This window comes from Pongo pygmaeus, chromosome 1 (genome assembly GCF_028885625.2).
Source record: "Pongo pygmaeus isolate AG05252 chromosome 1, NHGRI_mPonPyg2-v2.0_pri, whole genome shotgun sequence".
Lineage (NCBI taxonomy): Eukaryota > Metazoa > Chordata > Mammalia > Primates > Hominidae > Pongo > Pongo pygmaeus.
In genome coordinates this window covers 188,728,229-188,747,102 of record NC_072373.2, presented here as the reverse complement: position 1 = coordinate 188,747,102, position 18,874 = coordinate 188,728,229, and the positions used below count along the sequence as shown (strand labels likewise).

The following is an 18,874-nucleotide window of genomic DNA, read 5'->3' as shown; positions in this document are numbered from 1 at the left end:
TGAAATTATACAAATGTGAGTTCCAGATTGTTGTGGTATTATCCTAATACCTATCAACTACAGAGCATATGTTACTAAACGTATGTCATTTTTCTTCTCAAGATAGTTCAGTGGTCTTGGTAAGGTTATGATGGTTACACCTACTTTACAGATAAGGAAGAAAATTGGTCACGGACTTTGGCCAAGTCTGACCCAGAATGCTAGTGCTGCCTGTTGATACAGCCAGTATTTTCCAGCCCTGCCCGCCCAGTGCATCTGCAGATTTGTAAATACACTTTGACTCCCCAGGAAACAGGATGGAGAACAGCATGTCAGGGACTCCTTGATGGGCAGCATGGAGGGCAGAAAAGAGCCTTAAAGACATCAGGGAATTCACAGAGTAGGGAGTGAGAGACAAGTTAAATGCTATCCAGTTGTCACACAGCTTTCTTAATGTTACCTTTCATCAAATCATGTCCTAGAACCTGCCGGGACTTCAGACTAAATGCATCTTCTTCTTGCCTGTACCTTTCACACACTAAATGTCTCAACAGCTCACTTGGCAAGGGCCCAAAGGCAGCACACACTTCTCCACTCCAAGGAGGGTGGCTGCCACTAAACACAATGGGCGGAGACAGCTCAACAATAGTGCCAGTTGAGCACATCTTGATCCACTGCCACAGAGTTCACAGTAGTAGTTGGCCCTCAAAGCAAACCCACTGGGGTGTTGAGAGCAAAAAAACAATCTTAGCCTTAAGGGGCCAGACTTTGCCATCAAATTAACAAATCTGCCCAACAGCCCCAGGCTGAGGCGCTCAGGGGCGTGACAGGAAGTCCCCTGTTAACAATTCTGTATCCTGTGGGTGCCTTAACTAGATGGAGTGGGGAGGAAGCCGAGAGAGCTAAGTGTCACACCCTCTCCTCCTGGCTGCAGGTGTCTTAGTTGGACAGCCGTCCTCCTTCCTTGCAAAAAACTCCCACAATCTTTAAATGCAACTACGTAAAGGGCCTCCAGCCTCTGCAAGCCATCACAACTTTAAAGAGCATATGTCAAACAGCTCAGACAGCATCTGAGGTCTATTCTTCAGCCCCACAGTATAGCCCAACCCCAGAGCACAAGTGACACCCTAGTGGACAGGAACTCCTCCCTACACTGGCTGCTCAGCAGGACCATGAAGAACAGCTGGGACCTGGCCTGTTACCTTGGCTTCAGGATTCATTTTCTGCCTGGAATTGGGAAACTGGAGGCCCTGCAGGGGTCCTTCTCCTGGGTCCAACTGTCTCCAGGGTGCAAGAGGGGTGAAATTACCAAATGAAACTTCAGGTAAGCAATTACTGGCTGAAAGAGATACGGGAGGGTCTTCAGATCAACACTGACCCAGAGCTAATACCACACTGTCCTCAGAGGGACACATGATCACTGACCTGTGTTCTTCACATTTAAGTTGCTCGAATTATTCCTCCTTGCCCCCACTCTCTCCCTGCCCCCAGCACACACATAATTACATAAAGACATCTTAAACAACTGTAGCACCCAACTTCTTCAGTCTGGGGGAGAGCCAGGAGATGGTGGGGAGCTGTTTGGGCACACGTCTGATCATTACATAATCACACAAACATGGGCTGGAGAACACTGCCATGCAGATCAGTTCAGCAAACACCTCATTCTCCCTCTTTCCTCTTCCCTCCCCCCGTAACACCCAAAATGCACACCAGAGTTAACAAAACCGAAGCACTCCAGGTAGCCAGTGGGCACCTGGCTGCTGTGGTTAAGATGCCAAGGGCTACCAGAAACGTCAGCGTATAGCAGAAAGACGGCCAGGGTGCTGCTCACCCAGCGACCAGACCTGCAGACCCTCTTCCTGCAACCACTGCCCCCAAAGTTCAAGGAAGGGCCTAGCCACAGAAATATTCCTGACCTGCAACAGAAACCAAACCAGCTACGTTAAAGGAAACCAGGGCCGAGCCTCCAAGTTCCTCAGCACCACTGCCACACTCAGGAGTCCTCAGCAGCCTGGACAATATCATCAGGGACCATTCGGCACCATCAGTGTTTCCATTTAAAAGACAGTAAAATGTGGGGCATAACTTGGAGGGGACACTCTCTCTGCTAGCAGGGAGGCAAGAATGCCCTACAGAATAGGAGTTTGGTTTGGGTTTGGTTGGGTCGGGTTGGGGGTTGGGAGATGATTTTGCTTTACGAATATTTTCAGGGGGCTAGGATTAAGGGGGAAAAAGAAAGCTATCCCCTCTGTCTCAGCAGCCAGCATCATACCAATCTCATTCTCAACCAAGCAGGCTACTGCAGTCCGCCTAAACAATCCGGAGCAGCAGCCAAGGCAGCACAAGAAAACGCAGGTGCCACGGGACGCGATGCCTAAGCCCCCCAGCCGAGGCTCCTATGGAGCCGACCGCCAGTGCGCGGGTGCAGAGCCCAGCAGAGCCTGCTGCAAGCAGCGCTGGAGCGCACGGCGCGCATAGGGTTACAGCCCCGCCGCCGCTGCCGCCGCCGCCGCCGCCTGTGATTGACGCGCGGGGGTCACTTGAGGCTCGCGCCGATCCCCAGCACCAGGCCGAGCAGCGCGCTCAGCCCACCGGGGGCACTGGCCGCCACGCGCAGCCCACCCGGCCGGCCCCTGAGTCTCGGCAGCCGGACACCTTGCCTAAGAAAGGCATACACAAAATGGAATCGCAGCTCGCTATTCTGCTTCTCGGTGCGGCCTCAGGCAAAAACACAATCACAAGGTAAAATACAGCGCAAGGAATCCATCCGCCGAATAAAAACCCAGAGTCCCCTACCTTCGGCCTTGGGATGGCAAACTGGTCCTGTGTTCTCTGACCCACGGATCCAGCCCCTTCTTCATGAATTATTCCGGCCAGGCAGGATTTTGTGCATTTTTTTCATGAACACCTGTTTCAAGTAAGGGGTAAAGACCTTATTGAAAGAATTGTCCTTAAAAAATAACCTGTGCATACGTATGTCCATCCAGGCATGCATGCGTGTTTGTATACACACATATGCACACGGAATAGCCATGTACATTGAAGCACCAAACTAGGCAGTTGGATAATGGGAGAGTCGGCTGGTTGTGAGCATGCTCGCGCCGGGAACAGATCCACCCTCTGTTATTCCTCTGAATAAATATAAATCACGATCAGAAACCCAAACAGAAGCATCCCTCTTGAATTCATGCTGCTGAAAAACACGGAATAAATTCAGCCCGCAGACACAGAATCTAATCAGCAGCTGTTTTCTGAATCCAGAGCCAACCCATGCCTCGCTTGTCTTTTCCACTAGGAGTCCAGACCTTTTTTGAAAGGGGTTTTAACCTTTTAAAGACACAGTACACCAATTATCACTTCGGAATAGCTGTCACTCCCAGCGCAGGAAGCCAGTCCCATGCCTAAAGCCACAGGAGGCTTGCACACAGTGATAAGAATGTCATTTACTGGTGCTTTTTAAAAAACAACATATATGTATAATATATGTGCATATATATATATGCACATATATTATACATATATACGTGGAGAGAGAGAAAAAAGTGCAAATGCAAGTCATAAATATTTATTGCACTGATGAGCTTCTCAGTGACTAATCGGCACGTTATGTAAACACTATGATCCTTCACTTCTGAACACCCATGTTCACGGGTCAGACGAGACAGGGCACTCTTGTCAGCAGGCGTATCACACCTCACTAGCCTCTGGCTGCAGATCAGGGGCCGGGGAGCCTCAACAGTGGCTGAAGGGAGTGGGGCCTCTGTACCTGAGAGCTCAACACGGGCACTCCTTGCCCTGCCCTGCCTTGCTCTGCAGTCTCAGGGTCCATGTCCACAAATCAAAGAATAGCTCTGGCACTATTTCTAAACTCGAAAATAATCCAGAGCCACATCGCATTCCAAGACATACTTTCTTTCAACCAGAATCAGGAATCAGAACTACCACCTGAACCTTAGTTAGAGTCTTTACGATTCAGACTTAGGCCCGTTTCAAGATTTTGTTATTGAGTTCTGTTGTTTTTCACTTTTCTTTTAAGGGTGAGCATGGAGGTATGGAGGTAGAAAAACAGGGTAGGGGGAGAGACAACGTCCAGCCTAAATTTTTTTGAAAAAAAATTATTCTTCGAGTACCTCAGCCACCCAGATGGTGTTTACTGCAGTTTTGTTCTGGCTTTTAAAGAGGTAGCACTGAGAAGAAACAAGAGTCCTAACCTTGCTCACGTGTGACAAGAAGGCAAATGTCTTTGACAGTTTCTTTTTCACCCCAGCCCCAGAGCTCCAGCATGGCGCTGTCTGCTCCTCCGCTGGTTCCCGCCTAAGAGCAGCGGCAGTGGCTCACCTCGGGAGCTACAGGGGCACTCCTACAGCCGCTCCAGCATCACAGCCCATTCTCTCCCTTGCCTAGTCCTGCCAGGCAAACCGTGAAAATAAGTGCACTGTCACCCTCCCACCTCATCGCAGGCGCTCCTGTGTGGACCCCTCCCAGCGACACACACACACTCTCTTCCTTCCCCTCTTCCAGGGCCCTTTGGCAGAAAATTATCATATTTCATGTGTCATCGCCCAAGCAAGCTGGGTCCATCACTGATTGGCTGGGCCCTGGCAGCCGGAAATGTCACCAGCCACACAGCGTGGAGCTGGCTCTCCCGCGGCCACCACAGACCCGAGCCCAGGAGGCTCTGTGACAAGGCACAGACCTACCACAGAGAGCCTGTCACTCTCTCCCTGGTCCAGCCCCTGCCCCCTGCTTCTCCATCTACCCAGCCCCCCGGGGAATAGGGACTGCGAGGGGATGGTGAAGGAGTCTCAGTGACATTCCTATTTTCCCAGCATGTTTGAGAAGAAACTAAAGGTGTCTCCAATCAGGTTTATAAATTTGGAGAACTTGTTTTTGACAAGAACAGTCTGTCTTCACACTAAAAAAAATCAGTAAGGCTGGGTGAAAACAAGATTTTTTTTTTTTTTTACCCCAGGAGAGTTTACTAGATGCTGCTGTTTATTTCCCATCTAACACCTCAGGCACCAAGGTATAATCATGTCACAGGGCTGTCAGATAATTCAGAAGGTGACTCGAGTCCATCCTCTTACCTTTAAAGAGAACAGCTCCAGAAAATGAGGCTTTATAACTTGGCTTTGCAATGTATCATGATGCTACACAACTTTTTAAGGGTTAAATGATCTTTGTAGTGACCAATGTGAATCACTTCGGTTGTAATTTAATCTTAGTCCCTCCTGCTGTATCTTCAGCAGGCTTAGTGTGACTCACCATTTAAGTCTCACCTTATTCTCCTGAGTAAACTAAACTCTATCTCTCTGGCCTTTTCAGTAAAAGTTGTTTCTCAACCCTTTAATTATGCTGCTTTAAAGAAAAAGCCTCCCAGAGTTAGATGAGGCTGGAAGGTCATTTGGTCCAGCTATCCATATGATGTGTCAGAACTCTCCACTATTTCCAAACCGGGGCTTTTGGTTTGGGGAATGGTAAATTCACTGGCAATGCTGGGAACCAGGGAAAGATGCCATCAATAAAGCAGACATTTTGAATAATACGGGAAGATACAAAGTAGATGGGACATGGGAGGAAAAACTAATTAGTACTGATAAACTCATGATTCTGCAAAGACCCTGATATGGTTTGGCTGTGTCCCCACCCAAATCTCATCTTGAATTGTGGTTCCCATAATCCCCACATGTCATGGGAAGAACGTAGTGGGAGGTAACTGAATCATGGGGGCAGGTTTTTCCCATGCTGTTCTTGTGATAGTGAATAAGTCTCATGAGATCTGATGGTTTTATAAAGGGTAGTTCCCTTGCACACGCTCTCTTGCCTGCCACCATGTAAGATGTGCCTCTGCTCCTCCTTCACCTCTGCCATGATTGTGTGGCCTCTCCAGCCACGTGGAACTGTGAGTCCATTAAACCTCTTTTTCTTTATAAATTGCCTGGTATCAGGTATGTCTTTATTAGCAGAGTGAGAATAGGCTAATACAGACCCCTAAGAAGTAAGTGTACAGGTTTCCAGAAAACAGTCTTGGAAAATCCCAAACTCTGAGAATCAGGATTGGAGGAGAATCATAGGCAGCAGTTTAAAGGCAAATTAAGGGACATCAGGAACATGGTCAGTTTCTCCACACAGAATGGCTGGACACAGAAATAGGTCCACAGCTTCTTTGGAAAGTGAGAGGTGTTTTCCAAATATAATAGAAGCCAAAGGTTGAATAGGGGCAGGATATCAGCTCCTTTTGAAATGCCACTGACCTTCCCAAAAAAGTGCACACACACACACACGCACCACACACACACAAAAGAGATTTAAAAAATCAGATAAAACATAAGATATAACAGAGAGATCCAGAATATCCAATCAATATTAGCCTAATAGGAGTTCCAGATGGAGGCATCATTAATGAAAAAGAAATCAATAATCAAGGAAATAACAGAAGAACATTTCCTTAACCTGAAGAAAGTCTTTAGGCCTTAGATCAAATGCTGTGCTAGGCAGCAGGACTACTGAAAGAATACACACTTCCAGATGTACTCTGATACTCCAAGAGCAAAGACAAACAATGACAAGCTTCCTCATAAAGGAGAAAAATCAGGTTGCTTAAAAGGAAAGAAAATCAGACTAATATCATACTTCTCTTCTGTAACACTATGCTAAAAGACACTGGTAAAATTTCTGTAGAATTCTAAGGGAATGTTAGTACAATTTAAGAATTCTACCAGCTGCCAAACTATAATTTCTCTTATGCAATGAAAAAGAAAGGTATGTTCAAAGACACAGAAATTATATCACCCAAACACCCTTTATTAAAAATAATTTAAGGTTACTTGAAGATCTCTTCCAGCTGAGGAAAAAATAAGGCAGGATAACAAATTCAAGAAAGGAGAAGATATGTTATATAAAAAATGTAATGAATAAAGCCAATAAAATATGTGGTCAAATATAAAAATAATTGAGAATATAGTTGTAAAATTTAATTGTTAGAAGTCTTAAAAGATAAGAGTGTATGTACATTTATTCCAGATCTGAATTCATATCTATATCTATCTCTTACATATATGTGTCTGGAATTAAACTTCCATATAATTATAACAAAAAAATAGAAAATGTCAATGGAAACAGGTAAAATCACTAAAAAAGGAAGAAGGAAGGAGGGAGGGAAGGAAGGAAGGAAGGAAGGGAAGGAAGGGAAGACAGAGATAAAGAAAAGAAAAGAAAGAGAGGATTGTTATGGCAGGCCAATAATTCCATCTATTTCCTCTTCTTCCCAAGACCACATTAAAATGATAATAAGGAGTTTTTAAAGTTGAAATAGATGATGACAAAACAAAAACAGTAAAAGAGTAATTGATCAAAAAAATTGACAAAGAATAATAAGAGGACAATTCATCAGTTAGAAATATATACTTTAATGCCACAGTAAACAAAATGGCACAGTACAAATGCAGAAACCTACAAAGTGGATTGATGGAAGTCAAGAAACAAATTTAGCTATAATGGTTACTACATGGTAGTTAAGTAATAAAAACTGAATTTTAAATCAGTGGAGGAAAGACTGTGTTATTCAATAAATAGTGTTGGACTGTGGCTAAGTATTTGAAAAAATATAAGTATTACCTCTAACTGATATCTTGTTAAAAATATATTCTATTTTCATATAGGAAATTCTGCCATTTGTGAAAACACAGATAAACCTAGAGGACATTATGTTAAGTGAATTAAGCCAGGCACAGAGAAACAAACACTGTGTGAGCTTACTTATAAGTGGAATCTTTAAAAGTCAAACTCATAGGAGTAGAGAGTAGAATGGTGGTACCAGAGGCTGGGGGAGGTGGCTGGGGGGAAGGGAAAGGAGCGACATTGGCCAATGGGAACAAAGTTTCAGTTATATAGGAGGAATAAGTTCTGGTGCCCTACTGTACAGCATGGTGGCTACAGTTAATAATAATAATGCCCTATATATTTCAAAATAGCTAAAAGAGAAGATTTTAAATGTTCTCACCACAAAGAAAGGATAAATATCTGAGGTGATTAATATGCTAATTAGCCTGATTTGGTCATTCTATAATGTACACTATGCATATATTGATACATCACATTGTACCCATAAATATATACAAGTGTTATCTGTCAATTAAAAATAAAATAAGGCTTTAAAAATATTCTATTTTCACATACACAAAAATGCCACAAGGGAAAGATAGGTGTTATGATTGACCAATACTGTAAATCATAGAATTCTATGAAGATTTTTTTTCTAATAGTGGAAAGAAAAGTACGTGGTCATCCAGTCTATGCTTAGATACCATTGTGATAGGCTAATTACTGGCCCCCAAAGATATCTACCCCCTAATCCCTAGAAACTGAATTTCACCTTATATGGCAAAAGATGTGATTACGTTAATGATCTTGAGATGAGGAGAGATCCTGGATTATCCAGGAGGGCCCTAAATGAAATCACAAGTATCCTTATAGGACTGAGGTAGGAGATGGGCTAGAGGGCAATGTGACTACAGAGGCTGAGATTGGAGTGATGCAGCCACAAGCCAAGGAATGCCAGAGGCCACCAGGAGCAGAAAGAGGTAGGAATGGATTCTCCCCTGAGCCTCCAGAGGGAGCAAAGCCCTATCAATACCTTGATTTTGGATTTCTGGCCTCTAAAACTGTAAGCAGAGAAATGGGTTGTTTTAAATAACTGAGTTTGTGGTCATTTGTTATGGCAGCCATAGAAAACTACAACCACCATGATGAGAAACATAGTACTTCCTAGGGACTATAATTATTATTATTATTGCCAATAACAATACTTACTATGTACCTGGTGCTGCTAAATTATTTATATATCTTACCTCAAAAGTCACATGCAAGGAGATGGTAGAGAGTTGGAGTTGTTACGGCCCTACCACTTAGTAGCAAAATGTCCTTGGGCAAGTTATATAACCTCTTAACACTGACTTTTTCTCATCTATTAAGTAGAGGTAAGAAAGGTACCTACCCACTGGAGTTGTTGACGATAAAGCGAGACCATCTATGTAGAATGCTTAGAACAATGCCTGGGAATAAGGGTTCCATAAATGATAAGTGATCATGAGAAAGTCCTTATGCAGCTGCAGTCTCTGTTCCAGAACTTTTTCTCACTGATTTTTGTTCTTCTCTTTGGGTACATACAAAACAAGGGTATCTCCAAACCACCTGAATGTCCTTCAAATATCTGAAGCCATTGATCAGGTCATTAAGAGTCTGAGCTTCTCTAGGCTAAAAGCAACCAATGCCTCCAATCATTATTGTTCTTAGAAATTCACCTGGAGTCCCTTCCCTAACTTGGTCACCTCCCCTGAACACATTCTTGTGCATCTTAAGATGTGACTCCAGACTCACCACCATACTTGTTCTAGAACAGAGGTCTGCAAACTACAGCCCTTGGTGCAGCCTAATTTTTACAGCCCATAAGCCAAGAATGGATTTGACATTTTTAAATGATTGTAAAAACAAAACAAAACAAACAAAAAACAGAAAAGAATGTATGACAGAGACTATACGTGGCTTGCAAAGCCTAAAATACAACTGACCCTGAACAACTCAGGGGTTGGGGTTCTGACTTCTCATGCAGTCAAAAATTCATATATAACTTTTGACTCCCCCAAAATTTAATTGCTAATAGCCTATTGCTGACTGGAAGCCTTAGTGATACCATAAACAGTCAACACATATTTTGTACATTATATGTATTATATATTGTATACTGACAAGTAAGCTAGAGAAAAGAAAATATTATTAAGAAAAATCATAAGAGAAAACATATTTAATGTTTATTAAGTAGAAGTGAATCATCATAAAGGTCTTCATCCTTGTGGTCTTCACATTGAGTAGGCTGAGGAGGAGGAAGAAGAGGAAGAGTTGGTCTTGGTATCTCAGGGGTGGCAGAGGCATAAGAAAATCTGCATATAGTGGACCCATACAGTTCAAGCTCATGTTGTTCAAGGGTCAAGTGTATTTACTATCTGTTCCTTTTCAGCAATAGCTTGCCAACTCCTGTTCTGGAAGATACTGTTCTTATATCAATGCAATAGAATATTGCCCAAAACTTTTTGGCAATCAAATTGCATGACTGTACATACTGTCTTAACTGTAAGGCTGCAAATGTTTCTGTCAGTATCTATTCCCCTCTCCCCTTCTTAGTAATAAAATTCTTAGCTAGGAACATGGCTACCCAGCCAAAGACTACATTTCCCAGCCTGTCTTATAGGAAGGTGTGGCCAGAAGGACAGGTTCTAGCCAATGGGATGTAAGCAGATGTGAAATGTATAATTTCCCAGCCATATTCTTAAAGGGAAGGATCATGCCTTCCCTTCCTTTTTTCTTTTGCCATTGGCTGAAATGCGGACCTGATAGCCATGTGGATGAGTGGTGCAGAGCAACAAGATAGAAGGATCCTATCCCTGGTGCTGCCATTTCACCCTATACTGTTTATTCCCAATCTGTGAGAGGGAAATAATTGTTTAGCTTATTGAAGCCATTGTTCTATTAGGTCTTTGTGACAGCAACTATATCTGTGCCCTAAGCCATACAACTATCATTTTCAACTCCCTCGTACTTTCTATATTTGCAGCTACCAAGCCACACACCTCCCCTGACCTGCACTCACACAGTTAATTTCCTGGACCCCACTATAAGACCTTACATTTAGCCCTATTATGTTTCATATTGTTTGAATCAGCCCTCATTTTGCCCTGACATCTGGGATCTAATTCTGTCACTCAAACTAGCTTCTATCCTTTGTAATTTCACATCATTCTTCAAAAGGCACTTTATTTGTGGCACTCAAGCTAAACACAGTGCTCATCAAAACACCTGATCAATATGAAGTATAATGCAGTGGGGAGGCTATGACCTCAGTTTGTAGGGGAAGGAAATAGCAGATCAAAATAAGGTCCAAATGAAGTAGGAGGAGGAAAGGAAGGAGATGAGCAGTTATGGAGAGCTTACTATGTTCCAGTCATTGTGCTGGGAACTTCCCCCATTGTGAAGTTATTAGTGCCTTAAGTGCCCCCATTAGTGCCTTAAGTGGAATAGTCATAAATTTGTGAACAAAAAAAAGGAATATTAAGAGAAATTTTTAAAATATGTTAGCTAAAGTTTCTTGCAGCCTGAAGGTCCTACTTGAGGTTGTGTATCAAAAACCCTATGGAGTTTTAGGGAAAATACGGATGCTTCCAAGTTGCTACAGGAGGGTCTTGGCATATGTATATCTTTAAGGCTCCATGGCTAATTCTGACAATCCTAGTGATAAGCCACTGTGAGTTTCAGCTTTCTAGCACACTAGAAAGTTTGAGGCAGAGACTCTGCTCAGCTACCAGCTTCTGGAGTCTGACTCAGCTTTCTGTCTCAGGCGAGGATGTAGCCTTGTCAGGCTGTTTGGGTTCAAGAACCAGGAGAGTCTGATGTTGGTAAGAATTCCCTTCTAGGAAGTATTAAGCAAAGTGATTGGAGTATTTCCCTCAGTCTTGTAAGCTTCTAGTACAAAAGGAGTGTGGTGTAGCACAAATGAGTTTCTCTGATCTGGTGAGATCCTCCTTTGGGTACCCATTTGACATCTCCCAAATGGGCACCCTTGCGAGCCACCCAATCCTGCACTGAGACAGGCCACCTGGCTTCTGGTCAGTTTGTGTATTCTGGCTAAACAAACTCTATGTGTGTGTTTTGGGGGTGGGGTGGAGTTCTCTTTTGGCAACCCATAGACTACCCAAAAATGCTGCAAGACAAACATAGCAAAGTCATTAAAAAGTCATTAAAGTCATGACTAGAGAATAGTGAATAAACACCCCAAATCACATGTAATTTATTACATTCACCTGGGGTAAAAAACTTATGTGCCTTCAGGGCCAATCAAATAACGTAAGCATGCAAAGTAGCTTGGCATAAGCAAAAGAGAACTGGAGTGTTCATGCCTCTCTACATATCTATCTTTTAAAAATGAAAAAGCTGAAAGCTGTGTAGCTAAAAACAATTGGAATCAGAAGATGGACCACCTGTTTGCAACCCTTCTCCCCAATAATCACAGTCCATAAAAGCAAGGAGAAAAAAAACTTCATACCTCTCTTAGAAGGATAAAAGAATTATCTTTTAAAAACGGCTTGTAGGTGGGGCACAGTGGCTTAAGCCTATAGTCCCAGCACTTTGGGAGGCAGAGGTGGGCAGATCATGAAGTCAGGAGTTCAAGACTAGCCTGGCCAACATGGTGAAACCCTGTCTCTACTAAAGATACAAAAAATTAGCCGGGAGTGGTGACGCGTGCCTATAATCCCAGCTACTTGGGAGGCTGAGGCAGGAGAATCGCTTGAACCCAGGAGGCGGAGGTTGCAGTGAGCCGAGATTGCAGCATTACACTCCTGCCTGGGTGACAGGCCAAGACTCAGTCTCAAAAAAAAAAAAAAAAAAAAAAAAAGGCTTGTAAAAGCATGTATTGCTTTTTAAAGCAATTTTTAAGAAAGAATTAAATAATATCTCTAAAAATAGGATGTCTTTAAATGAGTTGGGTCAGATGACCCTATTACAGTAATTCTCAAATTATAGTCCAAAGACTACAGTGGGTTACAGGAGTGCCCAGGTGGTATGCAAAATGTTCTTCCACGAGTCTCACTCACAGTCTAAAGTGTCCCTTATAGCACAGAGGATTCTTCATTTCTTTCCTTCAGGGCTATTTCATCAAATGCTCTCCCTACTTTTTTTCTTTTTATTTTGAAATAATTTTAGACTTATAGAGGAATTGTAAAGATTGTACAAGTTCCCATACACCCTTTACCCAGTTTTCACTAACAGCAACATCTTACATAACCATAGTACAATTATTAAAACTAGGAAATTGAGATTGGTACAATACTATTAATTGACCTACAGAATTTTCTCTAATGTTACCAGTTTTTCCACTGATGTCCTTTTTCATTCCAGGATTCAATTCAGGATCCCACATTGCATTTACTTGTCATTTCTCCTTAGTCTCCTCTGATCTGTGACTATTCCTTAGTCTTTCCTTGTCTTTCCTGCCCTTGACCCTTTTGAAGAGCACTTGGCAGGTATTTTGTAGACAGTCCCTCAATTTGGGTTTGTCTGATGTTTTTTCATAATTAAACTGGGATTATGGAGTTTTGGCAAGAATGCCACAGAAATGATGCACCCTTCTCAGTGCATCAAACTGCGGAAGGGAGACATGCTGTTAATATGTCTTACTGGCTGGGTGAGGTGGCTCACATCTGTAATCCCAGAACTTTGGGAGGCTGAGGCAGGAGGATTGCTTGAGCAACTTAGTGAGACCCCACATTATCCCTTGGTTAAGATGGTATCTGCCAGGTTTCTCCACTATGAAATTACTATTTTTCCCTTTGCAATTGATAAATATTGGGAGTCTCAAATACTTTGAGACTATGCAAACACCATGTTTCTCAAACTTATACCCATTAGTTTAACAGCTATCAGGTGAACTGCAGCAACTATGACTGCAGTGTTCTAGGGGTGATTTTCTATTTCCTCCACTTCTCTCTATTTATTCATTGGAATTCTTCTGGTAAGGAAGAACTGTCCTTTCTCCCCATCAAATAATCAGTTTATTCAACTTTTATTTTTATCAAAACAGACTCATGGATAGTTATTTTATTCTTTGAGTTATAACCCAATATATCCTTACTTATTTTTTTGACCTAAATTGTTCAAGCTTTGGCCAATAAGAGCTTTTTCAGGTTGGTTCCTATACTCTGCATATTCCCATTGTTGTTGTGTTGTTCAGCACTTTCTTACTTTCTAGCACCAAAAGATGCTCCAGGCTCATCTTGTAGTTTTCCTACCCAGTCCTGGAGCCTATGTTTCCAAGGAGTCCTGGCTCCTCTTATTAAATAATAGCATTTAGAGACCAAGATTGGGGAACCTGATGTGCTCACTGCTACTGGGATGTCAGTGCTTTTAGTGCTACAGTGCTACAGGCCATCTCAGTAGACAGAGCTAGGAAACATATGTATGTATATTTATCCATGGATACACACCTATATTTCCGTATCTATCAGTGTATATGTGTTAGTGTGTGTATATGTGTTTATATATATATATGTTTAAACATGAGTTAATACTTATACCTCTGACTCTAATCAAACACCATGGATTCACTCCATCATTCTGCTTTGCTTATTAGTAACCTGTTTCTCAGACAGACACCTGCGTCTTATTATCAATAATATATTTACTTATTTGTTCATTCCTAGTATATATGTAAAATAGTTTTAGAATGGTTAACACATACCCCTGTGAAGGACAAATTTATCATGTAGAGTACAGTGTCTGTGTACAGTTCTTTTTGTCTTTAGCCTTACAGGATTCCAAAGTTACTTAGGTCAGCTCCCTTTTTCCTCATCATCTTCAATGAATTTATGTTATACATGTGCAATGCAGTTAGATTCATTTGTCATATTCTGCATTACATCTTGGGTTCCTCAGTATCCTGATTGATTTTGTTCTTAATTTGCACATGGCAAAATTTACACTTTATGGTGTACAGATCTATGGGTTTGACAAATACATAGAGTTTTGTAGCCACCAGCACAGTACCATATAAAGCAGTTCCATCAGCCACAAAGTTACCTCATGTTGCCCCCTTGCAGTCAACCCCAACCCCTGGCAATGCATTTTCCATAAATGTAGTTTTGCCTTTTCTTAAGTATCCTATGGAATAGTAAAATATGAAATCTTTGGGTCTGGATTCTTTCACTTAGCAAAATGGATTTAAGATTCATCCATGATGTTGCATGAATCAATACTTGTGCCTTCTTACAGATGAATAGTGTTCCATTTTATGGATATATCACTTCTGTTCGCCTGTTGAAGAACATCTCAGTTGTGTCCAGTTTGGGTGTTTATGTGTAGAGCTGTTACAAATATTCATGTATGGGTTTCTAAGTGAACACAAAATTTCAATCACTTGAGTAAATACCACGGAGTGGGATTGCTGGGTCATATAATAAGCATATCTTTAATTTTATAAGAAACTGCCAAACTACTTCCCAAAGTAGTTGTACCATTGTGCATTCTTAACAAGAACATGAAAGAGTTCCAGTGGCTCTGCATCCTTGCCAGCACACACTTAGTGTTGTCAGGTTTGTTTTTTCTTAACTGTAGCTATTCTAATTGATATGCATGATAGTTCATTGTGGTTTTAACTTTGATTTCCCTAATTAAAAATAATGTTAAGTGTCTCTTCATATGCTTATTTGCCATCATATGCTTTCTTTGGTAAAACATATGTTCAAATATTTTGCCCATTTTTTATAGAGTTGTTTACTTTCTTGCTGAAGCTTGAAAGTTCTTTATATATTCTGGATACAAGTCCTTCATTACATATGTGATTGCAAATATTTTCTCACAGTCTGTGGCTTGTCTTTTTATTCCCTTAACATTGTCTTTCACGGAGCAAAATTTTTATTTCGAGTTCAATTCATTAATGTTTCTTTTATTGATTGTGCTTTTAATGTTGTATCTAAAAACTCTTTGCCAAACCAAAGGTCATAAATATTTTCTCCTATGATTTTTTTCTAGATGTGTTGTAGTTTTATCTTTTACATGTAGATCTATGATCTTTTTCTCAGTTGTTTTTTAAGGTGTGAGGTATGTGTTGAGGTTCATTTTCTTGCATATAGATATCCAACTGTTCCAACACCATTTGTTGAAAAGACTATCATTTCTTCATCCTTGTCAAAAATGAGGTGATTATACTTGTGTGGGTCTACCTCTGGGCTCTCAACTCTGTTCCACTGATTATTGTAGCTATCATTTTGTCAACACTACACTTCCTTGATTATTATAACTTTGTAACAAGTCTCGAAATTGGGTACTGTCTGAGTCCTCCAACTTTGTGCTTTTTCAGATTTGTTTTAATGGGGACAAACTGACATCTTAGCAATATTGAGTCTTCCAATCTATGAATACAGTATCTCTATTTATTTTACTGTTCTTTAATTGCTTTCACCAGGATTTTCTGGATTTTAGCATACATATCCTGAACATTGTTTTTGTTAGATTTATACCTAAGAATTTGTGGGTTTCGGTGCTACTGAAAAGGCTATTGCTCTCTAAATTTCAAAGTCCATATGTTCATTGCTAGCATGAAGAAATACAATTGACTTTGTATCTTGCAACCTTACTAAACTCACTTATTAGTCCTAGAAACTTTTTAATGATCCTTCAGGTTTTTCTACAAAGACAATAAAGTTACACATGAAAAGACATTGTTTCCTTTCTTCCTTTTAAATCTTTTTGCCTTTATTTTTTTTCTTGCGTTATTGTACTATAGGACTTTCCATATGAAGTCAGATAGGAGTCATAAGAGAGAACATCTTGCATTGTTTTTTATACTAAGGGGAAAGTGTTTAGTTTTTCACCGGTAAGTGTATTGCTAGCTGTAGCCTTTTGTAGATGCCCTTTATGAGGTTAAGAAAATTGCCTTCTATTCACAGTTTGCAGATAGTTTTAATCATGAATAGATGATTAATTTTTAAAGTGCTTTTTGTAAATCTATTGAGATAATCATGGTTTTTCTTTTCCTTAATTCTGTAAATGTATTTAATTTCATTGGTTGATCTTTCCAGTGTTGAACTAGCCTTGCATTTTTTGTTTTGGTTTTTGATTGTTTGTTTGTTTTTGGAAGGCTTTTAACTATAACTTCAATTTCCCTAGAAGATATGGGACTATTGAAGATATATATTTCTTCTTGAATGAATTTTAGTATGTCTGTCCTTCAAGGAATTGGTTCATTTCACCTAAGTTGTCAAACTTATGGGCACAGAGTTGTTTGTTGCACTACCTTTTTATTCTTTTAATGTCTGTAGGGTCAGCAGCGATGTCCCTTCTTTCATTTCTGATATTGATAATTTGTATCTTCTTTTTTCTTGGTCAGTCTGCCTAGAAGTTCACTAATTTTGCTGATCTTTCAAAGAACCAGCTTTTGGTTTGATTGATATATCCAAATTGCTTTTTTGTTTCAAATGTATTGATTTTTGCTCTTATTATGTTCTTCCTTCTGCTTGCACTAGTTTTAATTTGTTCTTCTTTATCTAGTTTTTTTCTTTTTAGGGTGGATGCTTACCTTACTGATTGAAGACCTTTCCTCTTTTGTAGTGTAAGCATTTAACTCTATAAATTTCCATCTATACACTACTTTAGCTTCATTTCCCAAATTGTGATATGTTGTAGTTCTTTTTCATTCAGTTCAAAACACTTTTTTAATTGCCTTAAGACTTCCTCTGACATATGGTTTATTTAGATATGTTTTGTTTTATCTCCATACATTTGAAGATTTTCCACTTATCTTTCTATTATTGATTTCTGGCTTAATTCCATTATAGTTCATGACTATGCTTTCTATGGTTTCTAGTCTTTTAAGGTTGTTAAGTTTGCTTTATGGCCCAGAATATAGTATCATTTGAAGAATGTTTCATGTGCACTTTAGAAAGAAGTGTTGTTGTGTAAAGTATTCTATAAATATCAACTGGGTCAAGTTGGTTGATAATGTTGCTCAAATCATCTATATTTTTGATGATTTTCTTTCCATTTGTTCTATCATTTACTGAAAAAGGAGCACTGAAGTTTTCAACTGTAATTGTGAAATTATCTATTTCACTTTTTGACTCTATCAGCTTTTTCATCATGTGTTTTGAAACTCTGTTATTAGGTACATACATGTTTAGTATTGTTATGTCTTCTTGGAAAATCAAGCCCTTTATAATTATTTGATGTTCCTTTTTATCCCAGATAATAATCATTGTTCTAAAAGTCTCATTTGTCTGATATTAATCTAAAGACTTCAGCTTTATTTTGATTAGTGTTTGCACAGCATATCTTTTTCTATTCTATTACTTTTAACCTATCTGTCTTTATAACTAAAGTGGGTTTCTTATAGAAAGTGTATAGCTGGTTCTTAATTTTTTATACAATCTGACAATCTCCATCTTTTAACTGGTATGTTTAGACCATTCACGTTTAATGTGATTATTGACATGGTTAAATTAAAATCTATTTTGCTAGCTGTTTTTTTGTTCCTTCTGTTTTTTCTTCTTTTCTTTTATTTTTCTGCCTTCTCTTGTTAGCCTGGTTTGGGGGATGTGTGGAGGAAATGGTTTCTGTTGTTCTGATTATGCTGTAGTCTTAGGCAAGCACTATATCACTGAGTCCTGAAGCAGCAGGCTTCCCAGTGATCCCATCCCTCCCCTGGGTCACTTCTGAATCCAGAATGTATACCCATCCTTTCCCCAGGAGTTGAGATTTTTTTCCCTGTTCCCTTATCTCAGATGTAATGGGATTTCACCAGTATCCTAAGAGTGATAATGTTTGCTCCCTTCTACATACATGTCACACTAATTAAGGCTTCTATTCATAGGCGAGGTAGGCAAGAAGGGTCCAGGTAGAATTTCTCACCCCTCTCACAGCAGTTTCTTTTCCTCTTCTCCAGCAATTCACTACAAGGGAGATTTTCTGTAGACTCTCCCAACGATTTTTGTGAACCTGTGATGGGGTTCATGGAGAAATGAGTCTAAGAAAGAAAGTGTGATCTCCTTTTATTTATTATCCATAGGGCTTTGCCCGCTTCTACTAGAGTTCATTAAGCCAGATTCTGCCTATTCAACAACCACCTTAGCTGAATTCATACAGGTACGTTTCTTGCTTAGGTAAGTCAGAGCTCGTATCTCATTTCTCCCTGAAGATACCTATCTCTTCCTCGATTTTGGGCCTGCTGGGTATCCAGCAACCTTAGGACTCCAGTGAACTCAAGAAAAGTTGTTAACTTGCTATTCGTAAAGATTTTTTTTCACTATAAGTTTAGGAACAATCCTTCCCAGCTCTCTACATCTTTGAGAAG

The 18,874-nt window shown here is 40.4% G+C and overlaps 1 protein-coding gene across 3 annotated transcripts in view; it reads right to left on the bottom strand.

Moving 5' to 3' along the window:
• The window catches only part of HIVEP3 (HIVEP zinc finger 3), a 534,394-nt gene that overhangs the window by 418,568 nt on the left and 96,952 nt on the right, over window positions 1–18,874 (bottom strand). For all 3 annotated transcript variants that reach the window (XM_054492548.2, XM_054492562.2, XM_054492556.1), the window contains exon 2: window positions 2,779–2,890. The gene's annotated coding sequence lies outside the window, so the exon portion shown is untranslated. The remainder of the gene's footprint in view (window positions 1–2,778; window positions 2,891–18,874) is intronic.